The 16,365-nt window shown below is 36.7% G+C and overlaps 1 pseudogene; it reads right to left on the bottom strand.

Annotated features, from left to right (window-relative positions):
- Positions 1-6,127: 6,127 nt before the first annotated feature.
- On the bottom strand, positions 6,128-7,051 carry LOC148689600 (uncharacterized; annotated as a pseudogene).
- Positions 7,052-16,365: the final 9,314 nt, after the last annotated feature.

Here is a 16,365-nt window from a genome sequence, read left to right on the forward strand (position 1 = left end):
TAGGTCCGCTTAAATTAACTTTCAGATTTCCCTAGATTCATTGGATTGAATGGAATACGCATTACAACCAAATTATTCTTAATCAAAGTCCCTAACTATGGAATACGCATGATAGAGACATTCAACCAAGATCATTAAGTTCAATGAAAATTATAAGTGTTGACGAGGCATTCGTTACTATGGAATACGCATGAAACTTATGCCAAGAATTCGTTTAACGCGATTGTTTATAAGCAACCTCCACTACTTGTGAATATAAGTTCGTAACTATTAAGTGAAACTCACTTATATTCTAGCGTCATATTCATGCATGAAAATTAAGCGCGCATTCTTAATAAACGTACATAAATAAGTTATCAATCAAACGGTTAAACGAATTGAATCCACAACTTATGAAATTCCAACGAAAGTAATCAATTCATATTGCAAGTATAAACATAGTTTCGAATCACCCCCTAGCTAAAGGGGGGTTTAGTTCCTCATAACTTTGAAATCAAAGAAACACCTAAACATTCCAACAACTCAAACTTGAATTGTATGAACGTTTAGGCACTCTTCTCTTCCATTACAAAACAAAGAAAATTGAATTTAAACATTGAAATCAAAGAAACACCTAAACATTCCAACAACTCAAACTTGAATTGTATGAACGTTTAGGCACTCTTCTCTTCCTCGTTGTTGTAGCACAAGGTCTAAGGTGAGCTTTGGGGATTATGTGAAGTGTTTTGGAGGGATGGGAAGTGGTTGGATAGTGGCTGCAATGGAGGAGAAAAACTGCACAGAAATGGAAGGATATGCACGGCTATGGATATGTGTTTGTGTTGTGAATGGAATGAATCCTTTTTGTGTATGAATGCATGGGTTTTTATAGGGGGAATGGGAGAATATGTGGATGATTGTTTAAGAGTGAATGTGGCTGTTATGATTGAGAGTGCATGTGGATGAAATAATGATGGAAAAACAGCTAGGTTGTTGGTGGAAAGGCAAGGGAATACACAGCAAGGTGTTGTTGTTGGTGTGTGAATGCATGTGTTGAATTGGTGGTGCAATGATGAAAGAGTAAGTGCATGTGTGTGTGAATGGTGGTAGCTAGGGTGAATTATGATGAATGCATGTGGAATAAAGATGGAGAAGGTGGTGTAATGATGAAGTGGAATGGCTGAAAATGCAAGGGGGAATGCAAGTTTTGGGGTTGTGATGCATGTGAATGCATGTGGCTAAGGGTTGTTGATTGGGCTAGAGGTTTTGCATGGCTCAAAGGATTGTTTGATTGGGCTAGGCCCTTTGTTTTATGTCCAAAGTGCATACAAGGCTTTCAAATTTGTCCAACACTTTGGCTCCAAGCATATGCTATCCATTCCAAGCCCAATTTTGCTCCAAAATGCTCCAAAATGCATCTTTTTGCTTCCTTAGCCATATGAACCTAAAAACACACGAAAATGGCTTAAACTACTAAAACAACTATGAATTAACAACATAGATGCACGAAAACAAGCTAAGTAAGTCGCCTAAATATGCTCCTATCAAGCTACAATTTCTAAAGATAGGCATCATATATGTTTAGTGGGTGTACATAAAATTACATTTTTGTCCTCTCACGTGCCTGGCACATGTCAATTTTAACGGTCTTTTAACATATTGTCTTCAATTGTCTAATAGAAGTAAACACAGGGACCAATTTGGCCATATTGAAAACATAGGGACTAAATTGGCCAATAGAGTAAAACACAGAAACCATCTTGACATTTAAAGGGAAAGAAAACTACACTGCCTCAATTTATAGTCAAGGCCAACTAATTTTTACACCCTTCAACTTTGGGTGATTTTCAAAATGAGTTACAAAGTTTTAATTTAATAATAGCCAATTTTGAAAACTACTTCAAACTTTATATGGGAAAGGATCCACGCCACTACATTTTAGACATAAATTTTAAAATCATTAGATTAGTCCATTATCAATGGTTAAGATTTAATTTAATGAGCATTAATTTGATTATTTCATAAATAAAACACACAATGAAAAGAAAAAATATGAAACCTTTTTAATTATGACTCTGATTCTATCTCTTCGTCTTCACCAACAATCTCTTTTGTTCTCCATTCTCCTTAATCTTTGTTGAAAGTTAACCCCAATTTCAAGTTAATACTTCATATACAATGCTGACCAAAAAGACTTCCATTTCGCTTCTCTATCGCCCCATGATCTTGGTTTCTTGTGTCTTATGTGAGAAATTTTTTTGCTTGTGCTAAAAGATGTCAAATGTTAATACTTCTGAATCCTAGAGATAAAATAGTGGTGGTTGATAGTACAAGTTTGATTATTGATACTCAACTCGAAAAAATGGAACTCTATTAGGCATGAGCTTAGTAAAATGAGTTGTTATAAATGTAAGACTTCATTAGGGTTTAATGAAGCATGTTCTAGGGTTTGGTTGAGTCAATCTCAATCTCTGTTAATAAGGTTTACATGTGGTATCTATTAGAAATATATGCATAAGGATCGTTAAGAATCAAACCCTAACCCTAGTTCGGAAATGTAGCATGGAATGATAACTGCTGCAATTATTACGTTGTTATGCATGCAACGATTATAAGAAGTAGTAAGGGTTTACATACTTGTAGAGGAAGACATTGACAACAAATTAATCACTTGTCTTCTCTTCTCTTGGTTAAGAAATTGATCCGAGAACACTCAATGGGACAGTTTCTTCGAGAAGGATCACATACACCCGAGAAGAGAGACCAAAGTGATATATATATATATATATATATATATATATATATATATATTGCAACTCATCCTCCCATCAAGGATGCAGTTACAAGCAGTTTCTCCAATTAACTGCTACCTAATTTAAATAATTATAACTTGAAGTTTCCCTCCTTTGTGATTCTAATCTTGTACGAGTTACACATATAAGTCCTAAATGAAATACAACCATTTTGTTCTATATAATTGCACTAAACATGAATTGATGAAGCTCACTACATTTTAGGGTTTTTTACATTCTCCCAAAAGAGCAAAATTTGTTCATTATTCTGAATTGCAAATATACATACAAATGTGATCACTGATTGCATTTTCTCAATGACTTTAACAACTATATATTGAAAATCCACCAGTTGAGTTTTAAAGCTATTAACATTGAATACAATGTCAGAATTCTAAAACCACAAACTGATTAAACTCTAATACATCTATGTTGTATTCGAGAGAACAAAATTCTTGGGACATAATTGCATGCAAGTCGAATACTCCCACATTTCTTTGGTCTCAAGGTACTACAGATACCTTAAATACTTTAATAATCATTAAGCATATGAAAGGCATTAAACTTTAGCATTACAGTACATGTATTAACATTATCTGATAGCTTACACAATACATACAAATTTATATTGATACCTCCCACATTTAAAGAACATTAAATGTTGATTGCAAACCCATTTTCCAAACATGTTTGTTGAAAACTGTAACATTCAAAGCCTTTGTCATTGGATTTGCAACCATGTCATGTGTGCTGATATGTTGAATGTTAATCACACCCTCTCTTACTTTATCTTGAACCTTCAAATACTTAATATCCATAAGTCTTGATGCCTTTGATCTCTTGTTGTTTTTAGCAAAGAATACTGCAGCTGTATTATCACAGTAGAGCTTGAGTGGTCTTTCAATGGTTCTCATAATTTTCATCTCATAAATTAAGTTTTTCATCCAGTTACACTACTTCATTGCCTCAAAACAACCAATATATTCAGACTTCATAGTAGACATTGCTCTTGTAGTCTGTTTCTTGCTCCTTTATGAGACAGCACCACCACACATTAGAAAAACATAGCCATTGGTAGACATTCTGTCATTAATGCATCTACCTAAGTCTGCATCAGTATAGTATACCAATTCCAGATCATCTAGATGATGATAACACAACACATACGACTGAGTCCTTTTGAAGTATCTCAACACTTTTTTTACCTGTATTCCAGTGAGCTAACCCTAGATTCGATTGAAACCTTCCTAAGACACTTAACACAAAAGCCAAATCAGGCCTGGTACAAACCTGTGCATCCATCACACTACCAATTAAAGAAGTATAAGGCTTATCTTTCATGGTTTGCATTTCATAGTCAGTAATAGGACATTGTGATAATGACAACTTATCACCTTTGCCAAGTGGCAAATCTCCACCACTACAATTCTTCATATTAAACCTTTTGAGAACCTTATCAATGTAGGCTCTCTGTAACAAGCCTAACCATTTTTTGGATCGATTTCTTGCAATCTCAATGCCTAAAACATAATGTGCTTCCCCCAAATCTTTCATGTCAAAGCTACTGGAAAACATGTTTTTGCTTTCTTTAAGTAAATGATCATTAGCAAGTAAAATGTCATCCACATAGAGAACCATAAATTTAAGATAAAGGTGGACTTTACCATTTTGAAGTAAATGCCGTCGTCAATCTTGTTCTTTACAAAACCAAAGTCTGTCATAACTTGATCAAAATTTTTATACCATTGTCCAGAGGAGTCCAAATATTGATTTGTTAAGTTTACAAACCATGTGTTCCTTCCTATGTTCAATGAATCCAGTTGGTTGTTTCATATATATCTCTTCATCAAGACCACCATTCAAGAAGGTTGTCTTAACATCCATCTGGTGTAGTTCAAGGTCAAAGTGAGTAGTGAGTGCCATGATCACTCGAAATGAATCTTTGATTGAAACTAGAGATAATGTTTCATTGTAATCTAGACCCTCATTCTATGTAAAACCCTTGGCCACCAACCTTGCTTTGTATCTCTCAATCCTTCCCTATGAGTCTCTTTTAGTTTTATGCACCCATTTATATCCAATAGGTATGACAATTGCTGCAGGCATAACCAATGTCCAAACACTATTCTTTTGCATTGAATCCAATTCATCCTCCATGGCAGCTTGCCATTGTGAAGATTTGAAGCTTTCCATTGCTGCTTGGTATGTGGTGGGATCATCATGATCACCAATGTCAAATTCAACTTCCTGCAGGTAACACAAATAATCACTTGGAATGGTAGATTTCTTAGGCCTACTAGACTTTCTTGTTTGAATGGGTAAGGTTTCGAGAGCAGGTGATGAAGTTAATGCATGTGCAGTTATTTGTTGTAGTGTATTATCATGGAAATCATGTTGCAATGGATCTGTAATAACATCTTGTACTAAATTACTTGGTGGAGATGGCATATGTGCAACATTCCATGTTTGTGAACTCTCCATTGGCATAGGTATCAAAACACTCACAATGGCATTTGTAGTACACTCACTCTCAGTGATATGAGGTCTTCACATTTCTCTTCAAACACATATGAAGTTTTGGAATATGAGTGTATATCACTACAATCTTCAATGAATTTGGCATTGTTACTCTCCACTATCTTTGTTAATGCATTAGGACAGTAAAACTTGTAGCCTTTGGACCTTTTTGCATAACCCACAAAATAACAACTAGTGGTTCTCATGTCCAATTTTAATTCATTTGGATTAATAAAACGTATCTTCACATTTACATCCCCAAGTGTGAAAATGAGCTAGACTAGGCTTCCTACTTGTCCACATTTCGAATTGTGTTAATGCCACTACTTTTGTTCGAACCTGATTCAAGATATAATTGGTTGTTTTCATTGCTTCTCCCCAAAGAAATTCTAGTAGTTGACAATGAGAAAACATGCTTCTGACCATTTCCTTTATTGTTCTATTCCTTCTTTCAGCAACACCATTCTATGATGGTGTCCCAAGAGTTATATACTGTATTGCAATTCCTTCTGTTCCAGAAGTATGGTAAATGGACCCTTTTGTTGTCCTTTTTTTTATGTACCTTCCATAATATTCACCTCCACGATCGGACTTCACAATCTTAATTGATTTTTCCAATTGTTTTTCAACTTCTAACTTGAAATTCTTAAAACAAGTTAAAACTTGAGACTTTTCAGAAATCAAATATATGAAAGTGTATTTTGAAAAGTCATCAATGAAGAGAACAAAGTATGAATTTCCACAAATGGTTCTTGTTGGAAATGGTCCACATACATCTGTATGTACGATATCTAAAAGATCATTGCTTCTTGTTATTGCACACTTGTTTGTTGAGGTGTTAGTTTGCCTTTAAAACAGTTAATACATTCCACAGTATCATTAACATCTTTGGCAATATTCCATTCTTAATTTATCTCATCATCCTTTCTCTTGATTAACCAAACTTTAAAGCCAGGACAATCCTTCCTTAAGTGGTCATCAGAATGACAGAAATGACATTTTTTTTTTTTTTTTTTTTTTTTACACTATTGTGATTGTACTTAGGTCCAGAATCAATGGAGAGTGCATTTATCTTCATATGGACTTGCAATGCTTCTTGGAACCAAAAGTTGTTCCAGCAGTTGATATGGACTTCTTGAATGCAAATGGCTTATTTCCCTTGTAATTCTCATTTCTATTAACACCAGTGACTTTCTCCTTGCCTTTTCCTGTATGCACAAAGTTAGCAATCTCAATGTTCTTAGACCTCATCTTCTTCAATCTTTCCTCTTCTTGATTGCAAATGGCTATCAATTCATTAATGCTTCAAATCTCCTTCTGAGTGTTGTAGCTCACTTTCAGTTGCTCATAATCACTGGACAATGAGTAAGGAGCCACGTGAACAAGGAACTGATCAGTGATACCAATATCCAAGGCATTTAATTTGTTGGTAATATTAACCAATTTCAGCAAGTGTTCATGAACACTCCCTGATCCATCATGTTTGGTGTTTATTAGTGTTGACAGATAAACACCAATTTCAGCGTTGTCTAATCTTTTGAACTTCTCCTCTATTCTGTCCAAATAATTCTTAGCCAAGTCACAACTAGGAATCCCTCCCCTCACATGCTCTTCCATTGCATTCTGCATTATAAGCAAAGAAATCTAGTTTGCCCTTTCCCATTTGCAAAATGTTCCCTTTCTTTTGCAATACTTGCATCCGTCAAGGCTGCAGGTTAAGGAACTTTGAATGCAATACCAAAATCCAATATGCCAAGATTCATTTCAAGTTGCTGCTTCTATGTTTTGAAATTGTTGCCATTCAATTTCTCCATATTTACCAGGCTCATCATGTTGAAACCTGCTTTAAACCAAAAGGAATTTGGAAAACAAATCTCATAAACATATATGACTAAGAATGAATTCTTAACTTCTTGTCACACTTCAATTATGGTTTCAGTTACACCTTTGGGCAAGAAACTGACCATACGTAACCATGAGTTCCAAATTTACTGCATAACCAAATCATGAAAAATTCCAATACTAGATGTAAATTTCACCTTTGGGTGAATTTGAGTAGACAAATAGCATGTGTTTCATGATTCCATATACACTGATTATACAAGCGAACCCAGCAAACTTACTTCTTTGGAAGTGTTTAACTTGTTAATGTTTCCATATCACCATGATCTATGCTATCACATTATTCTGAGATGATAATTTAGTCCTACACTTTGGTGTTATACTGAATTAGTCTCAGAATTCATTGGTCTGATATGTTTGCAGATGCATATTGCATGGAATTTATCATTATCATAATCGTACTCAATTGCAAACCAGACACATCACAGATAAGTTAAATGAATATAGGTTTTGAACAACATTTCAAACACATAACAACATTTCAAACACATCAAGTAAACTTAAGAAAAGATAGCGGATCCAAATTTACACAAAATTAAAAAATACACGCATGCAAGGTTCATGTAGCAGTTATTTGACTTGTCAATGTGTTAAACTTAATCATGTTAGCATGAACAGCGAAATACTTGAAACACGTATGGGTCAAATAGGGTTTAAATTGTGTGGCTCTGATATCACATGTTAGAAATATATGTATAAGGATCGTTAACAATCAAACCCTAATCCTAGTTCAAAAATGTAGCATGGAATGATAACTGCTGCAATTATTACGTTGTTATGCATGCAGCAATTATAACAAGTGGTAAGGGTTTACTTACTTGTAGAGGAAGACATTGACAACAAGTTAATCACTTGTCTTCTCTTCTCTTGGTTATGAAATTGATCTGAGAACACTCAATGAGACTGTTTCTTCTAAAAGGATCACACACACTCGAGAAGAGAGACCAAAGTGATATATATACGTACTGCAACTCATCCTCCCATCAAGGATGCAGTTACAAGCAGTTTCTCCAATTAACTGCTACCTAATTCAAATAATTATAACTTGAAGTTTCCCTCCATTGTGGCTCTAATCTTGTACGAGTCACACTTATAAATTCGAAATGAAATACAACCATTTTTTTCTATATAATTGCACTAAGCATGAACTGATGAAGCTCACTACATTTTTGGGTTTCTTACAGTATCAGAGCCGATCAACTCAAATCCTAAACTCATGATCGAAGCCTATTAAAAGTTTAAAAATTCTTTCGCTACTGTTTTTCTGATTATGGTATATTTATAGTCTGCATATATGTGTGATAGTATGTAGAGCAGTACATGTCAATTTTAACATATGAATTGTTTGTTTTTAATCCAATATCATTGCGTATAGTGTTCACGGTAGTTCAAGGGTTAATTGTAATACATCAGAAGCCAATTTTTTTCACGAATTGTCTTGGTTGGCTTGATGGACTGATGAACTAATTGATACACACACATACAAATTCGTACCTAGCGCAGAACTATAAGACTAATTCATTCTCTACACCAATGTGTTAGTTATGATTTAATGCTCTTAAAGTTTCACATTGTGCATTAAGAAAGCAATTTATAAAATTAACAAGTGAATAAATTTCCAAAGAGATTGATTTACGAGTATTATTTATAAACTGATGCATAGTGAGTGATGAAAATCTTGTAGTTACGCAAATTTTCTTGTCCAAAGGTGATGCTTTACATTTGATCATGTGCTTTATACTTGTCTATGCAAGAAACTTGAAATTCATACACATGTATAGACAGTTCCTTGCCAAAAGTGAAATTGGTTGGTTTAAATTCAAGTGTGACAAGGATATTTTGTTTAGTTCTTGTTCGCAAATTCATGAATCTCAAATTAAAATGACTTTGTATGCAGATTAACATGCTTAACCTTGTGAATATTTAGAAGTTGAATGACAATAATTTTAAAACTTGGAAGCAAAAAATTGTGATGAATTTTGGGGTGTTAGAATCAGTATAGCTTTCAAGATGCCTCAACCATCTACCTTGACAAACAGCAGCAGTCCTCAAGATAGGGATAACTTTGCAAAATGGGAAGGAGAAAATTAAACCTCTTTCTCATTATGCAAAATGCCAGGGAAGAGCATATTCGAGGTAGCATGCCAAACTGTGACTTGGCTAAGGATTACTTGGCTAAGATGGAAGAGAAATTCAAGAGGTTTGATATGTAGCTAAGATAGGAGTGTTGGTATTTGACAGTTTACTAACTCAATACCAAAATATGTGGGTGATAAGTTTACAAACTCTATCACACCTCTTTCACTTTGCACTCTCAAATAAAATTGGACAAAGAAAGAAATAGAGAAAGGAGGGAAGCAACAAGCTTTGGCAAAACACTTGGACTTTGATATATGAAAAAGGTTTACAAATTGTTGGAATAAGAAGGCTTACAAGCTTCTTCACAATTGGAAGTGGGATTTGGATGGGATGATTTACAATGCTTGAGAACTTGGGTATTTATAGCAAACCAAATGATTAAACTAAGATTATTTATTACCACACAAAACACATTAATTGCACCTAATAATTTTTATTCAACCATACCTAACATTGCCTAACTTTCAATGCCTAACTTTGACATTGATTTTCAACAATAGCAACCTATTTTGATTTGAATTTCCAACACACCTCCTCAAATCAAAACGCCTTCATTCCTAGCATTTCACGCAGTAGCCGGAATGTTTCAATTGGCAATGGCTTTGTGAAGATGTCTGCCACTTGTTCCTTGGTGTGACAGTAGACAAGTTCAATTGTCTTTTGCTTCACATGGTCCCTTAGAAAATGGAACCTGGTATCAATGTGCTTGCTCCTTCCATGTTGAACAGGATTCTTTGCAAGTTTGATTGCAGACACGTTATCTACGTGAATCACAGTCGATTCCACTTGTGGATGACACACTGACTTCAACAGATTTCTTAACCAAATTGCCTCACACACGGTTGAGGCTACAGCAACATACTCGGCTTCACATGATGACAAAGCAACAATTGATTGCTTCTTTGAAGTCCATGAGAAAGCTGTTGATCCTAGAAAAAACACATAGCCAGTTGTGCTTTTCCTTTCATCTTGGTCACCTCCCCAATCACTATCTGAATAACCAAATAATTTTGCATCTTCACCAAAATTATAAAATAGACCATAGTTTAGAGTACCTCTTATGTACCTCAAAATTCTCTTGGCGGCCAGCCAATGAGACTCCCTTGGTGTTTCCATGTATCGACTCACGAGTCCAACACCATAAACTATATCAGGTCTTGTGATTGTAAGGTACCTTAGGCTTCCAACGAGGCTTTTGTACACTGTTGAGTTTACAAACTCACCCTCTCCTCCTTTGGACAGCTTCAATCCAGTTGCGACTGGGGTATTGACAGTGTTGCACTTGTCCATATTGAACTTCTTCAATATGTCTCTCATGTACCTTTGTTGAGAGATGTAGATACCATCACTTTCTTGCTTCACTTCTATGCCAAGAAAGTATGACATTAATCCATTGTCAGTCATCTCGAATTCACTGAACATGGATTGCTTGAACTCATGGAACATTGCCTCATTGTTTCCTGTAAACAATAAATCATCTACATAGAGACAAATAATTAAGAACTCCCCTTTTTCACCATTCTTCATGTAAACTGAATGCTCGTATGGACATTTCTGAAATCCATTTTGGTGAAGGTAGTTGTCGATCCTTGAGTTCCAAGCTCGTGGTGCTTGCTTGAGGCCGTACAAAGCCTTCTTCAAACGATACACCTTATCTTCTTCTCCTTGTACTTGGAAGCCTTCCGGTTGTTCCACGTACACTTCTTCCTCAAGTACTCCATTAAGGAAGGCTGACTTGACATCTAATTGATAAATTTTCCATTTATGATGTGCGGCAAGAGAGATTAGCAATCTTACCGTGTCAAGTCTCGCAACTGGAGCATAGACTTCATCATAGTCCACTCCATACTTCTGTTGGTAGCCCTTTGCTACAAGCCTTGATTTGTATCGATCCACACTCCCATCTGCAGTGCGTTTGATCTTGTAAACCCACTTGACACCAATAGCCTTCTAATTTGGTGGGAGCTTTGTCAGCTCCCAAGTGTCATTCTTCTCGATGGCATGAATCTCTTCTTCCATGGCTTTCTTCCAACAATCTTCTTCCACAGCTTCATTGAATGAGAAAGGCTCGTGGTCTGCATACAAGCAGAAAAGGTTGGTTTCTTCTTCTTCTTCTTGTCCATAAATCTCTGTGAGATTCCTTAACCTTACTGGAGTTGAGGAGCTGCTTTCCTCACTAGATGTAGGACCACTCCTTGCAATTCTGTGCACTGGAGTTGTTGTGATTGTTTGAGCCGGCTGTTGCTCAATCGGTGGTACAACTTCTGGTTCTTCAAAATCAGTGGAGACGATCTTCTCTTTACTGACTTCTTTGTTGTTCCACGTCCATGTCTCTTCCTCACTGAAGATGACATCTCTACTAACCACTAGTTTGCCAGTTAGTGGGTTGTAGAGCTTGTATGCCTTGGACTCTTCACTATAGCCCACAAACACACACTTCTCACCTCTATCATCAAGTTTCCTCCTCTTGGCTTCTGGAACTTGAGCATATGCAACACACACAAAAATTCTTAGGTGTGTAACATTCGGCTTGTATCCACTCCAAGCCTCTTGTGGTGTCATCCTCTTGACACTCTTTGTTGGACATCGATTCAACAAATAAATCGAACAAGCTACAGCTTCTGCCCATAACTTTTTTGGTAAATTCTTCTCCTTAAGCATGGACCTTGTCATGTCAAGGATGGTTCGATTCTTTCTTTCGGCTATCCCATTTTGCTGTGGGGTATAGGCAGCAGTAAGTTGATGCCTAATTCCTTGCTCCTTGCAGTATGCTTGGAAAGCATTGGAGGTGTACTCTCCACCTCTATCTGATCTCACAGCCACAAGCTTGTGGTTACTTTCTGCCTCTGTGAGTGCCTTGAACTCCTTGAAAATTTTTAGGGCAGCTGACTTCTCCTTGAGAAAATAGACCCAAGTCTTTCTACTGAAATCATCAATGAAGGTAATAAAATACCTATTACCTCCATAAGACATGGGATCCAATGGACCACATATATCTGTGTGCACCAACTGCAGTGGTGCCTTTGCTCTCCATGTATCACCAACAGGGAACGATAGTCGTGCTTGCTTGCCAAGCACACAACCTTCACATACTTGGCGTGTGGCTTCAATCTGGGGTAGACCACGAACCATTCCTCCACTTGACAGCAACTTTAGGCCATTGAAATTAAGATGGCCAAATCGAAGATGCCATTTCCATGACTCATCTTCCATTACACCGATGTTGCAGCTTCCAATCTTTGTGTTCAAATTCAACGGAAACATCCGGTTCTTTGACATCCGAACACGTGCAATAAGCTTTCTCCTTGCATTCCTGAGAGTGAGAAGCATGTTCTCCATATGTATAATGTACCCTTTCTGGAGCAGTTGACCAATGCTCAGAATGTTGCTCTTCATACCTGGTATGTAGTAGGTATCGGAGACGTATTCTTCTCTTCCATCCTTCTGGATGATCTTGATCTTCCCTTTGCCTTCAACTGGCAACTTTGAGGAGTCACCAAGACTTACAGATCCATAGGCCCCTTCTTTGAGTTCGGCAAAAAACTCCTTCTTTCCACACATGTGATTGCTTGCACCAGAGTCCAAATACCAAACATCTTGTTGGCTTCTGGAATCATGGTGTGCTAGTAAGACTGTAAGTTCTTCATCAGTATTTCCACTTGATTCTGCCATGTTGACATGCTCACCATTTTTATGTGAACATTCATTGGCATAATGTCCATATTGCTTACAGTTGTGACACTGGATATGCGTCTTTCCTCGAGTAGATCTCCACTCCTGAGACTGACCTTGATTTTGTGCATAGCCTCGACCTCTTCCTCGGGCTCGTCCTCGGCTACGGTTGGATGAGCTCCCACGACGTGAGTTCCACTGCCCACGACCTTTATTTGGTTTGTCAATATTCAACTTTGACTCCAAAGCTTGCTCTAGCGTTGTGGGGCTTGCATTCTTCTGAATGCGTTGCTCGTGAACTAGGAGGGATCCTAGTAGCTCTTCTGCGCTCATCACCTCCAAATCCTTGGATTCCTCAATGGCAGTCACCACATGCTCAAACTTAGATGTGAGTGACCGGAGTATCTTCTCCACAACTCGTACTTCATCGAGTCTCTCGCCATTTCTCCTCATCTGATTTACTATCACAATGAGCCTTGAGTGATAGTCGGAGATGCTCTCCCCTTCATTCATATGAGCAGTTTCAAAATCTGCTCGAAGTGATTGTAACCTCACTTTCTTGACTCGATCTACTCCTTTGTAGATTGTACTGAGTGTATCCCATACTTGCTTGCTCGTTGTTGCTTCTGCAACCTTCTCGAACGTTGAATCTTCCAAACCCTGGTATAGAAGATACAGCGCCTTTTGGTCCTTCTTTCGTAAGTCCTTGAGAGTGTTCCTTTGATCCGCAGTATATACGGCTTCTTGCTCGGCAGTGGGTACAACATACCCACTACTGACAACTTCCCATAGCTCCTGTGATCCAAACAATGCTTTGAATTGGATGCACCATCTTTCATAATTTTCTTTCTTCAATGTGGGAACTTGGAGTTGCACTAAGTTGGACGCCATAACTGCTGCACCTGCCAGAATGGTATTCTGGCTCTGATACCAATTGTTGGTATTTGACAGTTTACTAACTCAATACCAAAATATGTGGGTGATAAGTTTACAAACTCTATCACACCTCTTTCACTTTGCACTCTCAAATAAAATTGGACAAAGAAAGAAATAGAGAAAGGAGGGAAGCAACAAGCTTTGGCAAAACACTTGGACTTTGATATATGAAAAAGGTTTACAAATTGTTGGAATAAGAAGGCTTACAAGCTTCTTCACAATTGGAAGTGGGATTTGGATGGGATGATTTACAATGCTTGAGAACTTGGGTATTTATAGCAAACCAAATGATTAAACTAAGATTATTTATTACCACACAAAACACATTAATTGCACCTAATAATTTTTATTCAACCATACCTAACATTGCCTAACTTTCAATGCCTAACTTTGACATTGATTTTCAACAATAGCAACCTATTTTGATTTGAATTTCCAACAAGGAGCACACCTTTCTGCCGTCATTAATTCTAAGCATGATGGGGTTAGAAGTGTTTGAGAACTCTTACTGAAGTTGGTGAACATTTCAAATAAGTTGAATGTAATAGAGATTGGAATCACTGACCAATTTCTGGTACACATGGCACTTTATTCCTTGTCTGGTGAGCATGACCAGATTAAGGTGAATTAAAATACTCAAAAAGAAATTTGGAGCGTTAATGAACTCATTTTCGTATGCTGTCAAAAGGAGGAGAGAATGAAGAAGTCAAGGGCTGAGAAATATGAATTGGCAAATCTTGTCAATACCAATAAAAGGCAAAGGAAAGATGGCTGCTGGAATCAAGAAGGAAAACTACAAGGGAAAGAAACAGTCAGGATTAAAGAATCAAGTTGGTACTGATTTTGGTCCTAAGAAACAGTACAAGAACACTCTATTTTGTTCCTCACGCTGCTTCTAGCTCCACTGGTCTGAAAGTTAATAAGGTCAACTTTAAAAAAATGTTTTTATTGCCAATCTACTGAGCACTTGAGGAAAAATTATCATGGTTTTAGAACATGGTTGATCAAGAAAGGGATTTCAAAACCAGAAGGGGACAAGTAATAAGGAAGTCTAAAATGTCTTTGTTGGAAATGGAAATAAAGTGGTAGTTAAAGCATTAGTTGAGTCATGTTAAGATTGTCATCTGGTTATGTACTAATTTTGAACAATGTTCTTTATGTTCCTTTGATAAGAAGGAACTTGTTTTAAGTCACTCAGTTTGTTAAGGATGGTTTCTCCTAACATTGGAGATGATGATCAAATAAAATTTTACATTAAGAATCAGTTTGACAATCTCATTGGTGATGCATTCCCAAATGGATATTTTTGGCAAATACAATGTACATACTATAAAGAATGTCTCACTCTTGAACATTCAGTTTCAAAACGTATGCTCACTAATGAAATTTCTTCAATGCTTTGGCATGGAAGGCTCGGAAAAAAATCTAAAGAAAGAATGATGAGACCTGTGAAGGATGGTATTCTGTCAAAAAATCAACCTTAAATGACTTTGTTGAATGAACTAACTGTTACAAGGGCCTTCACATTTTCAACTACCCAAGTTCTTACAGGGAGTGGCAATCAAGACAGCAAACTATATACTAAATAGAGTGCCCACAAAAGATGTCTCTCCATTTGAAACTTGGATGGGAAGGAAGCCAAGCCTGTCACATTTTCATACATGAGGTTGTAAATGTGAGGGCAGGCTTTACAATCCAAATGATAGGAAATTGGACATGAAGACTACTAGTTGTTACTTTGTTGGTTATGCATAAAAGTCACAATGCAAAGGTTATTGGAGACTTTGAAGAATCTTGTGTTCTAAGCAACAAGTCTTATGTATTTGAAGAAGAGAATAAGGAGATGATAAAGCCTGAGACTGCCTCTATCTCAAATCAATAAATTTTATTACCTTTGGTCAAGTACTGGAATGAACTCCAGCTTAGTTCCATGTGATTCTTCGACTTCAATACATGACAGTGCAAATCCCAGTTTCATACACTACATTAAAACAACTTGCAATGTCCTCTCATGCACAAAGTAATGAAATTGAACAGCCTGTGACTCAAAATAAATCAACTCAGCAGCTTATTATATTACACTAGCCATAACAAGTGGTGAGAAAGTCCTCCAGACCTAGAAAATCAGCAATACCAGATGATTACATGGTTGACTTACAAGAAATGGATTATGATATTGGTGATGATGATGATCCAGCGTTCTTTAAAGAAGCAATGGAGAGTAATCATTCCTCTCTATGGAAAGCTGCAGTTGAAGATGAATTGGCCTCAATGGAAAAAAAAAACTTATGGAGTTTGGTTGATAATGATGACAGTTTGAAGACAATTGGTTGTAAATGGGTTTTTAAGACAAATGTGACTCAAAAGGATATGTAGAAAGACACAAGGCTCAGTTGGTGGCACAGGGATTTGCTCAAAGAGAAGGAGT

This window comes from Pyrus communis, chromosome 17 (genome assembly GCF_041283825.1).
Source record: "Pyrus communis isolate YQ-2024b chromosome 17, ASM4128382v1, whole genome shotgun sequence".
In the NCBI taxonomy this organism is placed as follows: domain Eukaryota; kingdom Viridiplantae; phylum Streptophyta; class Magnoliopsida; order Rosales; family Rosaceae; genus Pyrus; species Pyrus communis.